Raw genomic sequence first — 14,828 nt, forward strand, 5'->3', positions numbered from 1 at the left:
TCTGGAGATCTGCTATACAGCATGGTTATTACAGTTAAAAAAAAAACTATCGTATACTTGAATTTTGCTAAAGAATAAATCTTAAGAGTTCTCTACACATACACACACAAGAAAAGAAAGCAAGAAAAGAAAATAGTAGCTATGTGAGGTGATAGATATGTTAATCAGCTTGATTGCGGTAATCATTCCACAATGTAAATGTTTGTCAAAACACCAAGTTGTACACCTTAAATATATACAATGTTTATTGGTCAATTATACCTAAATAAAACTTTAAAGAAAGGTAAGCATAGATGAGTTAACAGCTCTTGTATAGATGAGGCCTTAATTGAGAAATGTCAACCACTACTCAATAGCCTATAAAGCAAACTTACTCATCTTTGAAACCAATAGCAAGTTGCTATAAAACTTTAATGAATATATCTGGCCTATATAATAAAATAAAACCACAATTTTTATTTACAATAACACTTTGAGCTCACTTGAAGTGAAACTGTCTTTTATCTCACTGACCCTACAGAAATTTACTATGTTCCATTTTATTCCTCTCAAGATAGAAAGCATTCTGGTATCAATATATTATAGTATCTGAAATTTTTTTATCTTCTAATATTATAATGTTGTAAGCCCCCATTCTTATGTCTCCCCAGCTCTGTGTAAAATGTATCATATATATTTTTTGATTTGGATATGCCTTTAAACCAGATAAATTTCATTGTATACTTTAGAGGCAATATACGTTTAACATGGAAAAGAATCACTGATAATAATAGGATACATTAAGTTGGCAACAGTTGACTGTTGCCCTGTTGAACTGGGATTAAGCTATCAGACAGTCCTCAAAAGTAAATACCTTGATAGAATGATCACAATGGAATTTAGAAATTAAATACAAAAGACTATGTTAATGTCGTATAAATGGGAACATGAGAAAATATCAAAGTTGAAGTTTTTGTTGGAAGATGAATTCGAAATGATCTCTTATGCATATGCAACTTTTAATACATACTCTCTGAGGTACATTTACACTCACATTTAGAAGTCTAATTAGTAATAAAAAGGAAAGAGTTCGTAATGATAGCACCCTGCTCTTAGGGTCCCTATTATAGATTCTGAAAACAAATTCATTAATATCTTAATATATGTGATGTCATTTTCTACACTTACATTCTTTCAGTCCCAAAGATGTAAGCTTCCCCCCTCCCCTTTTTTTTCCTTTACATTGAATCTGTAAATTTCAAGCCTGGGGATCTTGTTACTTTCAAAGCCAGACTTTTGACATTTTTTTCCTGCAAAACAAAAGATTTGGGGGGGGGGGTGCGGATAGCCATCATGCCCTGAAATAGGTGCTTTTTCTAATGTGTGCTGTTTCTTGGAAAGGCTAACAGGCGTTTGGATAGTGAACCATCAAAAAAACACCACTTCTAAGGCTTCTCTTTTAGGCTATTATGGGTAGAATGCCTCTTAACCCTTGAGGCAACTCAACCATTGAGTTAAGGAGATTTTCATGTATCGGTTTTGCCTGTCACATGGTTGACTTAACTTCAGGATATACTTTGCTGCTGAAGGTTCATTTCCCTCCATTTGTTAAGTGGCTAATTATAAAGGTTCACAAAAGAATTGACACAAGGGAAAGAGAGGGGCCTGGCTTCTCTCCGCAGCCCCAAGAGGCCTGTACAAGTGTCATTTGTAAAAACAGAGCACAAATTAAGCAATGGCCATAATAAGCTGCCAGTAGCTGGGGTATAATGAAAGGGGAATTCTTATGTCGATGCAAAGCAGGCACTAAACTGTTAGGGTTTTTGTTTATTTTTTTCCATTGACAACTAAGCCCAAATATAAGTCATCCTGTTTAAGCTTCTACTGCAAAAATAAAATTTTAAAGCTGAGTTGACCACATAACAAGCTAAATAAAAAGACGATTTTAGACCTGCAGCTAGGATTTACAGGTTTATTTTCTCTCTATCATGTATTGAAAGTACTTTTGAATCCCAGTAAAAACGGCTTTTATTTCCTGAATAAACACATATTTTAAATAAAGTTATTAGAAATAATAACCAGAAATAGGAGCGTGACATGACATCTGTATTAAGAAACATTCTCCATCAGATAACAGTCGGCTTTCCTATTTACACCCAATACCATGAATTCTAAATACCAGCCTTTTTAACGTTTGAAAAAGCATAAACAACAAAGAAAACTCCCTTTATTTAGGCATATGAGAGCTAATGAAACAGACTGGAAATTGCTGCATTGTTTCTACCTTTCATCAAAACATCCCTATGCATAGTATTCGCATCATTATGTAAGACATTTGCAAATATGTATAATGCTTTTGCCTATGGGAAAACTCTCCTGCTCTAATGTATTCCTGAAAGATGAATGAACAATTCTTTAGGTATGATAAAAAGATTCAGAGGGCTGGATAGAGCAGTGATATTAAAGCTACAAGCTCATCATTTAATTTTCTTTCTTTTTAATGTCAGCTGCTAACACTGCAGGTCTCTGTTTTACTTAATTTTTTCCCCTGCAAACTCACCACTTCTTTGCCAATTCCTTCTCTGATTCAAGATCAGCAACCCCCAATTTGCTGAAGGCTGCCTGCTTTGATACTTCAGCAGGGATCTTGTGAAGCTAGAAGTATTCTCTGGCTTCAGATCTCTGATCTGGATTTTCGCCTGATTTGGGATTTTCAGTAGCATCTGAAACAATTGTGGAAACTGGGGCATCAGCAGATATCCATCTCATTACCAGCTGAATTTAGTAATCAGACCAGGAGCTGATTCTTAGGGCATATGGGGGCTCCACTTAGACTGAAACTGTAAAAATGTGAAAAGAATTTTCATCAGATTTTTGAAAGGAGATGGATGGGTAATAATGGGACTAACAGACTGGAGGAAATTAGAACATAAATACCAGCATAGGTGGAGCCCCAACACAGGAGCATGCGTGAGAGGTTCTGCACTTGGAGACATCAGGTATCTGATGGGTACAAAGCCAAGAAGATATGATTGGGCTAAAGGCCTGTGTACAGTCATTAAATTTCCCAAGAACACTAGAGTTTTATTTTTTGAGAGAAACTGAGCAAAAAGTCTCCATAATTCAGGTACAATAGGCCCAAAAGGGGTTAGGCTCAAGATGTGGGGCTGAAAACAGAGTGATTTGATTAAGAGAAGTAGGTTAGAAGAGTCCTTACCACCAATCAGAAAAAAGAAAAATGGAAGGACTCTTCTTTGGGGAAATTGAACTGACTTTAAAGAGAGCTTTTGATAAAAAAGGTGACTTTGCTTCCTGATGAGTCCGCAGTGAAATCTTTCAGTGGAAAAGTCCCATCCACACATATAGAGCCTCTGATTTGCTCTTAATGCTTCATTCATAAACGTTGACAGACAATAAGGGATCATCAGGCATCTTAGTAAAGCCTCCAATATGAGAAAGAGGATAAAAAATAATCATACAAACAAAGGAATCCAGAGCTGATGGACAATTCAGGTTATAGAAGAAAGTTAAAAATAATAGTAATATCCTTAGAGAGTCAAGAAAAGATATTGTGTTCATAAAACAAGAACTGGGTGTTTTGAAAAAGAACAAAGAACAAGAAAGAGCTCTTATAAATGAAGAATAGAGGGGCACCTGGGTTGCTCAGTCAGTTAAGTGACCGACTTAGGCTCAAGTCGTGATCTCGCAGTTTGTGGTTCAAGCCCTGCTTTGGGCTCTGTGCTGGACACTTGCTTGGAGTCTGGAGCTTGCTTCCGATTCTGTGTCTCCTTCTCTCTCTGCCCCTCCCCTGCTTATGCTCTGTCTCACTCTGTCTCTCAAAAATAAATAAATGTAAAAAAAATTTTTAATAAATGAAGAATAGAAAAGCCAGAATAAAAATGTAATAGAAAGGCTGATAAAGAAAATTCCCCAGAATATATGTCAAAAAGACAAAGAAATGGAAAATGGTAGAATAAAAAAGAAATTAGTCAATCGAGAAGATATAACCTTTTATTAAGAACAGGTCTACAGAGAACAGAGAGAATGGAGGAAAGAAAATTATCTAAAAAATAACATAAGAAAAGCATTCAGAACTGAGGGCATTTATCCGCAGGTTATAAGAATATTGTAAGTACTCAGCCCAATAAATGAAAAAACAAAACAAAACAATGACAACAACAACAAAATAAACCAAGTCACGTCAGCATGAATTTTGACAACATTAAGGATAAACACAAAATCTTAAATAGTTCAAGAAATAAAGAAGGAAAGGAAAATAGGACAAATAGATTAAGAAAAAGACAAAAGACAAAACAATAGGTCACATATAAAAAACACAGAAACAGAATGGCATCAGATTTCTCAAAAACAACCTTGAAAACTAGAAGTGGAAAAATTGCTTCCAAAACTCTAAGGCAAATGACTTTAAACCCCAAATTTTACATTCTGAATATTCTTAATTGGCTCTGAGAATAGGATAAGTTTATATTTAGAGACCAGGAATCCAAAAATCTTACCTACCATCAGCTGTTTTTAGGAGACTACTGCAAGTTATAATCCAGAAAAAGTAAGAAATGAGTCAAGAGAGGAGATCCAGAATATAAACACTCATAATACTAGGGTAAAAAAGTCCTGGCTTGTTCGGAACAGTCTTGGTTAAGTCCAATTGTTTTGGCATAATTATTAATAGCACTCCTTTTATTCTTAAAGGTGTCCTTGCTCTTTCTAAAGGGTGGATATCTCTATTCATATTTCATGACATTGACGACTTTTAACCAAAATTTCTCCATTTTGGTTCAATGTCAAAAACCATGATGAAACCAGTGGATTAATTTATATACAATCTGAGAAATAGATCAGAAAATATACATGATTATCTTGAAGCTATGAAATAATTATGAGCAAACCTTTCATTAACAGATGCAACTTTCCTCCAGGTAAAGTTAGTAATTAAACAAAAGCAGAATATATATATATATATATATATATAAATAAGGTTCCAACACTCATAAATTTCATTCAGATGTTTTACTCATTTTTGCTACTCATATAGGTCAATAGAAAATGCTTAACAAAGGTTGCTTTCATCATAAAAGGCATCTGTAAGGATGACCATGATGAGATGCTAGTGTATGGATCCCATTGCTGTAATCTCAGTTTCTTTGATTCACCATCAGTTGTCTTTATAGTTGAAATATGGATCTCGGGTGCCTGGGTGGCTCAGTCAGTCTGACTTTTGATGTCGGCTCAGGTTGTGATCTCCTGGTCATAACATTGAGCCCCTCGTCGGGCTCTGTGCTGATGGGAGCCTGCTTGGGGTTTTCTTTCTTCCCCTCCTGTCCCTCCCCCGCTCATGCCAGCACTTTCTCTCTCTCAAAATAAATGAACAAACATTCAAAAACCAATATGGATCTCTTTATTTTGAGCCTAAAAATGAAAATGTCTAAAGTGTATATACATTTTTTTTAAGATGATCTGAACATAAAAATTAACTAGTTCACAGATTGCCGAACACAGGGCATTGTGCTAAGTGCTACCCACACACACCTAGAGATGGTTAAATTCTCAGGCTTCAGAAGGGCCAAAGCTCTGACTAGCTGTGTGGCTTTGGGGACAGTTACACAATCCCTCTATGCCTTAGTTTCCTCACCTATAAAATGTCCAACACCTCACAATTCGGTGTGCTTCGGATCAAATACCGTTTTATGTTTTGTTATAGGGATGTTTCCCAAATATTGTTGCATTCATTACTAAGTCTTTGTCAGAGTTGTCTTAACGATGTTGGTAAGTTAGGTCTTCTTTTCCCCAAAAGATTGGAGAAAGCTATACTATGTAACTTAAAATATGAGTGCATAGTGCACCATTATCCTACTCAACAGAAATGAATATAGAAGGGAAGATACTCATCTATGTGACTGTCACCCACAACTCCCTTTTCTTTTTCACCTGGAAGTATGAACAGGAAACCAGGAACAGCTGGCCAAAGAGTTCACTAGGCTGCATAGAGAAGCCATGGATGGAGTCCAGGTCTTTTTCTATGGATACAGTTAAGTACAGCACCCAAGAAGCCAAGAAGATAGAAAACATGAGAAATATCTTACCTGGCACACTATGATTCTAGCTGGTACCTGTTGTTCCTGAAGCCATGACAACGTGAGCCAGATAATAGGTGAATGCTGGCAAGTTTCTTAATAAAGATGAAATGATAAGTCACTTTCTAAATACTTATCAGTGTCTTCAAAACGTATAAGCTGTCTGATAATTTAAGCATAATTGTGTTGACATCATTTCTTCTAAGATGTGAGGATAAAAATATATGCTGTGTTGTTTTCTTTTTTTTTTTTTCTTTCTTCCTTTTTATATACATGAAGCAAGTGATGAGTAAAGAATTGAAGTTTTCTGGTGAATGAAACAGCCAGACCACTTTTCATGACAAAGTTGGTAATTAGAAGGCCAATTTAATGGTGAATCAGGCAGAAATATTCAAACCATGACAAATGACTTTAATAATGCAGCTTGCAATGCTTGAACAGAAATAAATTTCACTTCCTCAAACTCTCGCCTTTTCTGCCTGCCTGGAAGATAGAACTGTCCAGGAGGTATTTTGTACCCTTTATTCAGTAAAGCTTTTACTAGATTTTAAGCGACCAAATAGCTTGCAAATGCAAAACATCATTCAACTTCTTATGATTTTTTTTTTCCTGAAGGTAGACCGTGTTCAGAATTCTGAGTAAGTCAAGATTTATTTTTCTTCTGTTCTGCTTAGCCCTGCAATAGTGTTTTATTGTTGCCGCTCTGACTTGAGGTATTAAAGGGAGCTACATTGGCCTCAAAATTGAAAGCTAATTTTGGTGTTTGTCATAAGTTTGTTAAGACCACATGCATTCCACAGTTTGAAAAATTTCATTATTCTGTCCATGCTGGGGCTTCGTAATTGGATAGTAAGGATGTTCAAAGACTAATTTAGTGAATTGCACAATATTTTAAATGGAATTATGCAGGTTTATGGGTCCTCGGGGGATTCAGCTAGGAGCCTCTCGAGAAAATCTGTTTATCAGTAAATGATATTAGCAGCTTTCACCTAGCTTTTGTCTTCATTAAATTGCTGCTCTCCCAATTGAGGGTCACATCTGAGGCCTGCTTTGATAATTTGTCATTATTGTCTTGTTTATTGGAGCATAAAGTTGATACAGGCCAGGCTGTGCTGTTTATATACAATGTGCAAAGAAGTTTCTATTAACAATTTCACCAGTGCTAAATCAAAGTGGAATTTTTCAGGGTTCAAGAAAGGGGATCATTTGTAGCATTCTAATTTCCTCTAAAACTCTCTGAGTACATGCCATGCCCCCTTCTCTAATATGTATAACACATAATGGCCTGGCTAGAGCCAATCCTCTGTAGACTTTGTAAAAAATTTATTCTTATCTTTAAAAATAAGTGTTGAAAGTTGGAAGTCTTTCTATAGTATTGAGCCATCCTGCAAAACCCAATCCATGCCACAGACATCTCTTAAAGTATGGCATTCTCACATAGTGACCATTAACTATTTATCTTAATAGATTTGTGGTTATATTGAGATATTAAAATTGGTAAGAAACACGATGAAGCATACTTTCCACTGAACTTTCGAGTTCTAAATCCGGCAATAGAAGGGGCAATCCTGGAGAGCTTGTTCGGGGCATATTTGAACGTATCACTGAGTACGTCTAAAATCAGTTGCCTTCTGATTATGCTTTCTGTGTGGATTGCCATGAGGTATTCTTTGCCAGTGATGATATGGGATCTGGAACTGGGGAACAGGGCAAATAGACTCCATTTTCAACCAGGTCTGTGATTCAAGACATTTTTTTCCCTGGGAGATTTGCATATTTCATGACTGGCTCTGCTTCTTCTCAGCAAAATCATTTGGGGGACCTTGGTCTTCCTTGTGTGTATGATCTGGGGTTGTTCTGTCCACTGGTTGGTTCAGACACATCTCCCTCTCCCCTCACCATCTCCCATTCCTCCAGCCTCTATTCTCAGTCCCTAGGCCCCCAGCAGCAATACTATTTATGTCTCTACAAAAGACTAGGCCCAGCAGGAAGGAGAACGGAAGTTTAATGGCCAGTGTGCACCATACTTTTGTGGCTCAGCCGGCGAGAAAGGAATTCCCAGTCCCCTGCAACACGAAGGGCAAATTCTCTGTTGGAGTTCACCCAGGTTAGCAGCAGCTCCCACGGGTTTGATCATACACATCCAGCATCCCCATTGCCTGAACCACCTTTGGCCCTGCTCTCCCTGGGAGGGAGGTTCAGAAGGCCAGTGCTCATTCAGGGACCTAACTATATTTTAACACAAAGTGCACAGGGGTTTTGGGGATGGAAGGAAGGGAAAGACCAACCCTTCAAGGGTAAGGATAAGTAGAAATAGTAAGTTCCACCCTCTTAAGGGCTCAGAATGATTGCTTAGGCCTTCCTTATGTAAGTTCTCAGGCCAGGAGCCTAGCCAACCTCATTTTTATATACTATTACCTAGCACATCCACAGCTTTCAAAGATTTATGGTTATTATCGCCATCCACTCACCCACATAATCACCAGCCTTTCACTTTAAAATGGTTAAAAATTGTTTCATGGATTGCAGATCATTAATGTAAATTAGACTATTTCTATATTTGATTTCTTAATTTTTAACAGGAAAAGAACAGCTCTCACACATACACTCTTTTTTTTTCACTTGAAAATTTTAAATGGCTCTCCAGACACCTCTTTCAATAACTCTTACCCTCCAAAGCTAGGCTGCCTTTTAATTTCACTTTAAAATAGCTACATTGGGACCATAATATGATTAGAACTAATGAATATTGTGGAGAGAAGCAAGAAAAATTTTATTTAAAATCTTTAAAAAGTATAAATACTTCATGTGAGTAAGGACCTGTGGTTTATCCCGGCTCGGTCAAGGACTCAATTTTGATTCTCAGGAACAGTCATCGGAGCTCATCAGGTTTCACCTTGTTCATCCTCCAAAGGATCATGACTCCAAAGCTTCCTCACTGGATGGTAGGAAGCAATTGTGTTAAAATAAGTTAACATCTCATAATAATAATGATAATAGTAAAATTGTCTAAGTGAAAAGGCAATAGAAACTACTTATATAGTGGATCTAATAAAACCTTGCTCATTTTCCCTTTAAGGAGCTCTGGACACAGAGACCATTAGCAGGATGCTACCAAATAGACATTGTATAAAAATGCCAACTTGTTAACGAATGTTCTAATTTTACCTAAGAAGTTCATTCTTTGGAAGGAATTCTGTAGTCTTGACTAGTTTCTTTCCTTTACACTGATTTCTCAAGCTTAACAAGCAGGCATCTGGAATTTGCTTAGTAGTCTCTGAAATTTAAGACTTGGATGTCAAAATCTGCACTGCTTAAGGAAGTCGAAATGAACTGTTGTTGCCAAAACATAGTTGCACCTTCCTGAGACCTTTGCAACCCTTAGCCACTCCTCCATCCATTGTAACTTTCCCACCGTGCAGGTTTTTTCTTAAGGCTTGGGCACTGTTGCCACTCTATCGTGCCATTGTTACGAGACAAGATGCACTTAAAATTTTTTTCTTAATATTTATTTATTCTTGGGAGACAGAGGGGGGTGGTGGAGCAGAGAGAGAGAGAGAGAGGGAGACAGAATCCGAAGCAGGCTCCAGGCTCTGAACTTCAGCACAAAGCCCTAAGTGGGGCTCGAACTCGCTGACCGCAAGATCATGACCCCAGCCGAAGTCAGATATTTAACCAACTGAGCCACCCAGGCGAGAGGCACTTTTTCATCACCTAAGCAGCTTGAGTCTGATTTCTCCATAGAACACTTTAAGAACGCTTGGTGACTTATTTTGGACAGAGGCAGCTAAAACTGTATTCATCAAAGCAGCAAGGTTAGTCCCACTTGCAGAGTTTGGAGACCACAGCAGCGTGGAAGAACCCTGAACACTGCCGTTAGCCAAGGACCCGAGGCTACTTTCGATTCTGCAACCTGGGGCAAGTGTCCTCAAGACTTGGCTTATTCCCCTCTGCTGAGGAGTGTTGGTGGGGAGAAGAGGCTTTGGCCTACTGAGTACTCATGACAGCCTGTGGACCACCTCAGGGGTTCAGAGAGAAGAGCTGGTATTTTCCCCATTGTTCAGACCGGGCAGATGTGCGCGGCTCCGTCACAGTCCAGGGATCAAAGCTGGGATTCCGGCGCAATGGCCGGAAGCACACAACTTTGTAGGAATACTGTAGCTTCGAGAGAAGACTAGAAGTAGGCTTGTCAGCAGAAACAAACGAATCTATGTTCATTTTTCTTCTTCTAGCTTCGGTATTTTTATTTTCTGCTTAGGCTTGAGCTTATTTAATTCTGCTATGGAATTTTAAAAGCTAGGCATTTCTCTGGCAGTTCTCATATTTGGTGAGAAATGATGAATATACAGAATGCTTTTGGCTTTAAAAGCATTAGCTATTTGGAAGTGGCAGTATATATTGATAGATAGAATCCCAAACTGGGGCCAAAGAAGATCTAAAAGTTCTATTCCTTGACCCATAAAACCGAAAACTAGTTCCTACCTCATTCTCTCAAGGCTCATTGCAACTGAAGGACTTATCCGTCGCTGTATTGAACAGCAAACAAAAAAAAGTTTTGGAGAAAAGAGGTTATGTTCAGCTTCTAAGCAAAAATAAAACAACACTATAATTTGATTTAGTTATCAAATTCAGAAATATAGACATTTCTACTTCAATGCAAGTAAGCACAACTTTGAAGAATTACTTGCCCATAGATATGATCATGTTCTGAAATGGAATTTACTTAATTTAGGAAAGAAATTTTTGCAGACACTGTTTTATGTATGTTTCTTTGTTGTGAATATGTATCAGCTTGATTTTTCAGGAAATTGACCATTGAAACATTTCTTTCCAAGTAAGTGCTTGTAAACCCTAGAATATGGGGTCTTTATTCCCTGAAGAAGCAGAAAATGCCTCATTGAATTCTTCCCTTACCCTTGGAATCAGCTTGCACTTTAAAATGTTGTGCTTTTTTACTTTAGTTGGGAATCTATTTATATTCTTGTTAATGGGAAGATATTAGGGACTTTTGTTACAAACGCACCAGTGCTGTGTGTTAAGGGCTGGAAGCAGGGGCAGGGAGATAAAGGGAAGGTGAGAAACAGAAAACGTGGACAAAAAGAGCCAAGAATTATAAGATGGCTGATGATGTTACAGAAAGTTCAAAAAATAAGGAAAATAATAGATGGATAAGTAAATAACAACATAGGTTCTATTGTTCTATTGAGCATTTTGATTATGTAGCTTTTTAAGTTACTTATGTTAGCCTAAAAATTATAAGGAACTACAGTTCATATGCATTTTTTTCTATACCCAGATAAACCCTATTCACGAGAATTCTGATTGGCCATGGATATATCTGGTCCTAGAACAAGAGGAAGTCTTGTTAAGCATTCCCCAGAGAGAAGAGGTCTTTCCAGGGCTACTAATGCTCTCTCCTGCAGGGTAAAGTGCCTTCTCAACTGGATGCCCACGCAATGACATTGCTTCCCTGGTGAGTTTCCCCTCTATGACAGCTCGCAACTCCTGAGAACTGCTTTGTTACAAGACTGTCATGCTTCCCCCCAATTTTCACAGTTGTGGGGGCATTTCTTAAAATCATGTTATCCCTGAAAGCCGACCAAGCAATCTGTGGGAGGGAAGGGCAAAGGGAGGTAGGCATGCCTTTTCCCTCCCTTGAATTTCTCTACACTTGTCTGGGACTTTTCCGAAACTACCCCATGGTGGCAATTCGCCCTAAAGTTCTACTTTTGTGTATTGCTGCCATCCAAATTATATTTATATTTTTATAGTCAGTTCCCTGTGCTAGGCATGGCTGATATTTTTCAGGACAGCGTGTATTTGAAACTGGACAAATTAAATGTTTGGCCAAGTTATGCTCCATGGAAACACCACTCCCATGAAATGTACCTGGGACAAAAGAAATATTTGGACATATAGTTTTAATAAATGCTGCATACTATCTATCCCTCTTGGTTAGCTTCAATGCACATTAGTATATCAAAGCTCTGAGAAGTCCTGTAGAAACGATCCATTTCACTGCATTTAACCCAGTTCCCAATGAACTTAACATCCCGTTTTGGAGTAGCACCTGTGTATGTGCTATATAACTGGTTTGGGGAGGTATACCATTCAGCAAAGAATAGCTGAGGTACTCCAGACATGAGAAGAACTAACAGTTGATGAAATAGGACCAAGATCAAACAGGGATGATAAGAAGTATGATCACTCCATTTTCTTTTTTTTTAATGTTTATTTATTTTTGAGAGACAGAGCACAAGCTGGGGAGGGGCAGAGAGAGAGGAAGACACAGAATCTGAAGTAGGCCCCAGGTTCCAAGCTGTCAGCACAGAGCCCGACACAGGGCTCGAACTCATGAACAATGAGATCATGACATGAGCCGAAGTCCAATGCTTAACCAACTGAGCCACCCAGGCACCTCTGATGATTCCATGTTCTAATCCCACTTAATAGCCTGCTCCCTATCTATTCAGAGTTGGCCAACAGAAGAAGTTGATATCCCTAGCATTGTTGCCTAGAAACACTGGCACAAAATTAGCAACCAAAATTAAACTTAAATATGCTTTTGAACTGTCTGCCTGTGTAAGCCGAAACACCACTAGAATTTGCTTCAATTACTTAACCCTTAGATCAGCCAGTAGAATTTATTATATCATCATTTTTAACACCCGAATTACAATTCATATTTTTAAAGCCGGTGGTGAAAGATGTTTCTGAAGCTGTGAGGTTGATTCGTCACACAGTGTATCCCAAATTGACCTTCATCTTAGGGTTCATACTCCATGCTTCAGTTTCTTCAAAGAACACAATTATAAAAGTGCAACCCCCAAATCAATGAGATGACATATTAGTTAAAAATATTCAAGTCTTTCTGACAAGGGAGACTCTTCTGGCAGCTGTTTTCTAAATAGTACGGAGAAATTATCATAATAGTTATACCTTCCATACACCACACCCCCAGCAAGTTGGAGAGGTTGGCACAAACGTAGATACATTTAGTCCTGCATTACAGTTGAAGACCTGACCATGCAATGACTTTATACACTGTGAGACTGAATTTTCTTTCTTTTTAAAAGCTACCTTGCCTAGTGAAATTGGACAATTTATCACACAATTGCCTGCAGCAAATTTAGTATATGCAAGTGATTAGTTTGTCTCTTCCCCAAGCAGCTTTGATGCAGTTGGGTAAGAGTGGCAGCAGAAACAGAAGGTCACTTATAACACACATTCTCTAGGGAACCACTAATGGGCTATTGACCCTTTCCCACATCAGGTCGATGTGTCATATTTGATTCTGGTTCCTTGAGATATAATTTCCAAGTGGTGATGGTTCAAAGTCCACACAAGATGGGTTGTCGTATCAAGTTTTAAGCATGGCATTATTCACGCCCATGAAAGGCAGGTGCCAGCTGATTGGATTGGAGATAATTTTACCATTTCCATCTAGCCCAAGGCAAAGCAAAAATACACTATTGACAACATTGGTTAAGTTTAAATAACCACGTATGAATTATATTTTCATTCTTGGGTTACCTGGGTGGCTCAGTCAGTTGAGCATCCAACTCTTGCTTTCAGCTCAGGTCATGATCTCACAGTTCATGGGTTCAAGCCCCATGTCAGACTCTGTGCTAATAGTGAAGAGCCTGCTTGGGATTCTCTCTCTCTCCCTCTCTCTCTGCCCCTCCCCTGCTCATGCTTTCTCTCTCTCAAAACAAATAAATAAACTAAAAAAGAATCACTCTTGTACTTAGCATCCTTCCCCCTCTCTCCCTTTAGCCTATTTCCATGAAGTTTGGGAAAGCAAGTCAACATTTTTGGTAAGGTGTGTCACTGGTATATTATTTATTTATTTTTAACGTTTATTTATTATTTATAGACCGAGACAGAGCATGAGCATGGGAGGGACAGAGAGAGAGGAAGACACAAAATCCGAAGCAGGCTCCAGGCTTACATGGAGCTCGAACTCACAAACCGCGAGATCATGACCTGAGCTGAAGTCAAATGCTTAACTTACTGAGCCCCCCAGGGACCCCACTGGTCTACTATTTAAAGAAAATTTAATGAGTCCCTTTTTTTTGCCAACTAATGGATTTTATTGCACTGCCATGAAAAAAATTTTCTATGAAGGATTTCAAACTATTTCAGATAAAATATTAGGTTCAGTCAACAATCCCTAATGTAAGAGAATTGGTGCAGACAATCAGAAAGGTCAAATGGACAAGTGAGCCTTACTTTTTAAATTTAAAATGTGACTTTTTTTTTAATCCAGAATAGAATTACCTCTATGCATTCCAAGATCACATATTAAAGTTGATAGGTGTTTGAAGAGCATAGTCAAACCAACACGTTATCTATGTACGTCGTTTTTCTCCAACCGTAGAGAAGAGACCAAAGAACACTCAGAGGTGGGAGGAAGCCAGCATGGTGATGAAATGCTTTTCTTAGCTCAACGGCACGTTGGCAACTAAAGAACTGTTGTTGGGGAAGAGTGGGGGCTTTTTGAGGTGGAATAGTAGAGGTGGGTGAAGAGAAAGAGCTGGAGAACTACAGACGACAACACAGTGGGTGGAAGGAAGGTCCTCTCTGTCCAAAAAGGGCGCAGTTTTTCCTTGATCCCCACCCTGTGCTGCATGTGGAAGCACATTTCTCTCCCGCTCACCTTGTATATCTCATAGCCTAGACTCCGGACGCACAGGCAGGAGGGTGTGGACGTGGGAAAACAGCAACAGGAGGTGGAAATTGAGAGTTTCCTTGAAT

The sequence above is a fragment of the Acinonyx jubatus genome, chromosome A1 (genome assembly GCF_027475565.1).
Source record: "Acinonyx jubatus isolate Ajub_Pintada_27869175 chromosome A1, VMU_Ajub_asm_v1.0, whole genome shotgun sequence".
In the NCBI taxonomy this organism is placed as follows: Eukaryota; Metazoa; Chordata; class Mammalia; order Carnivora; family Felidae; genus Acinonyx; species Acinonyx jubatus.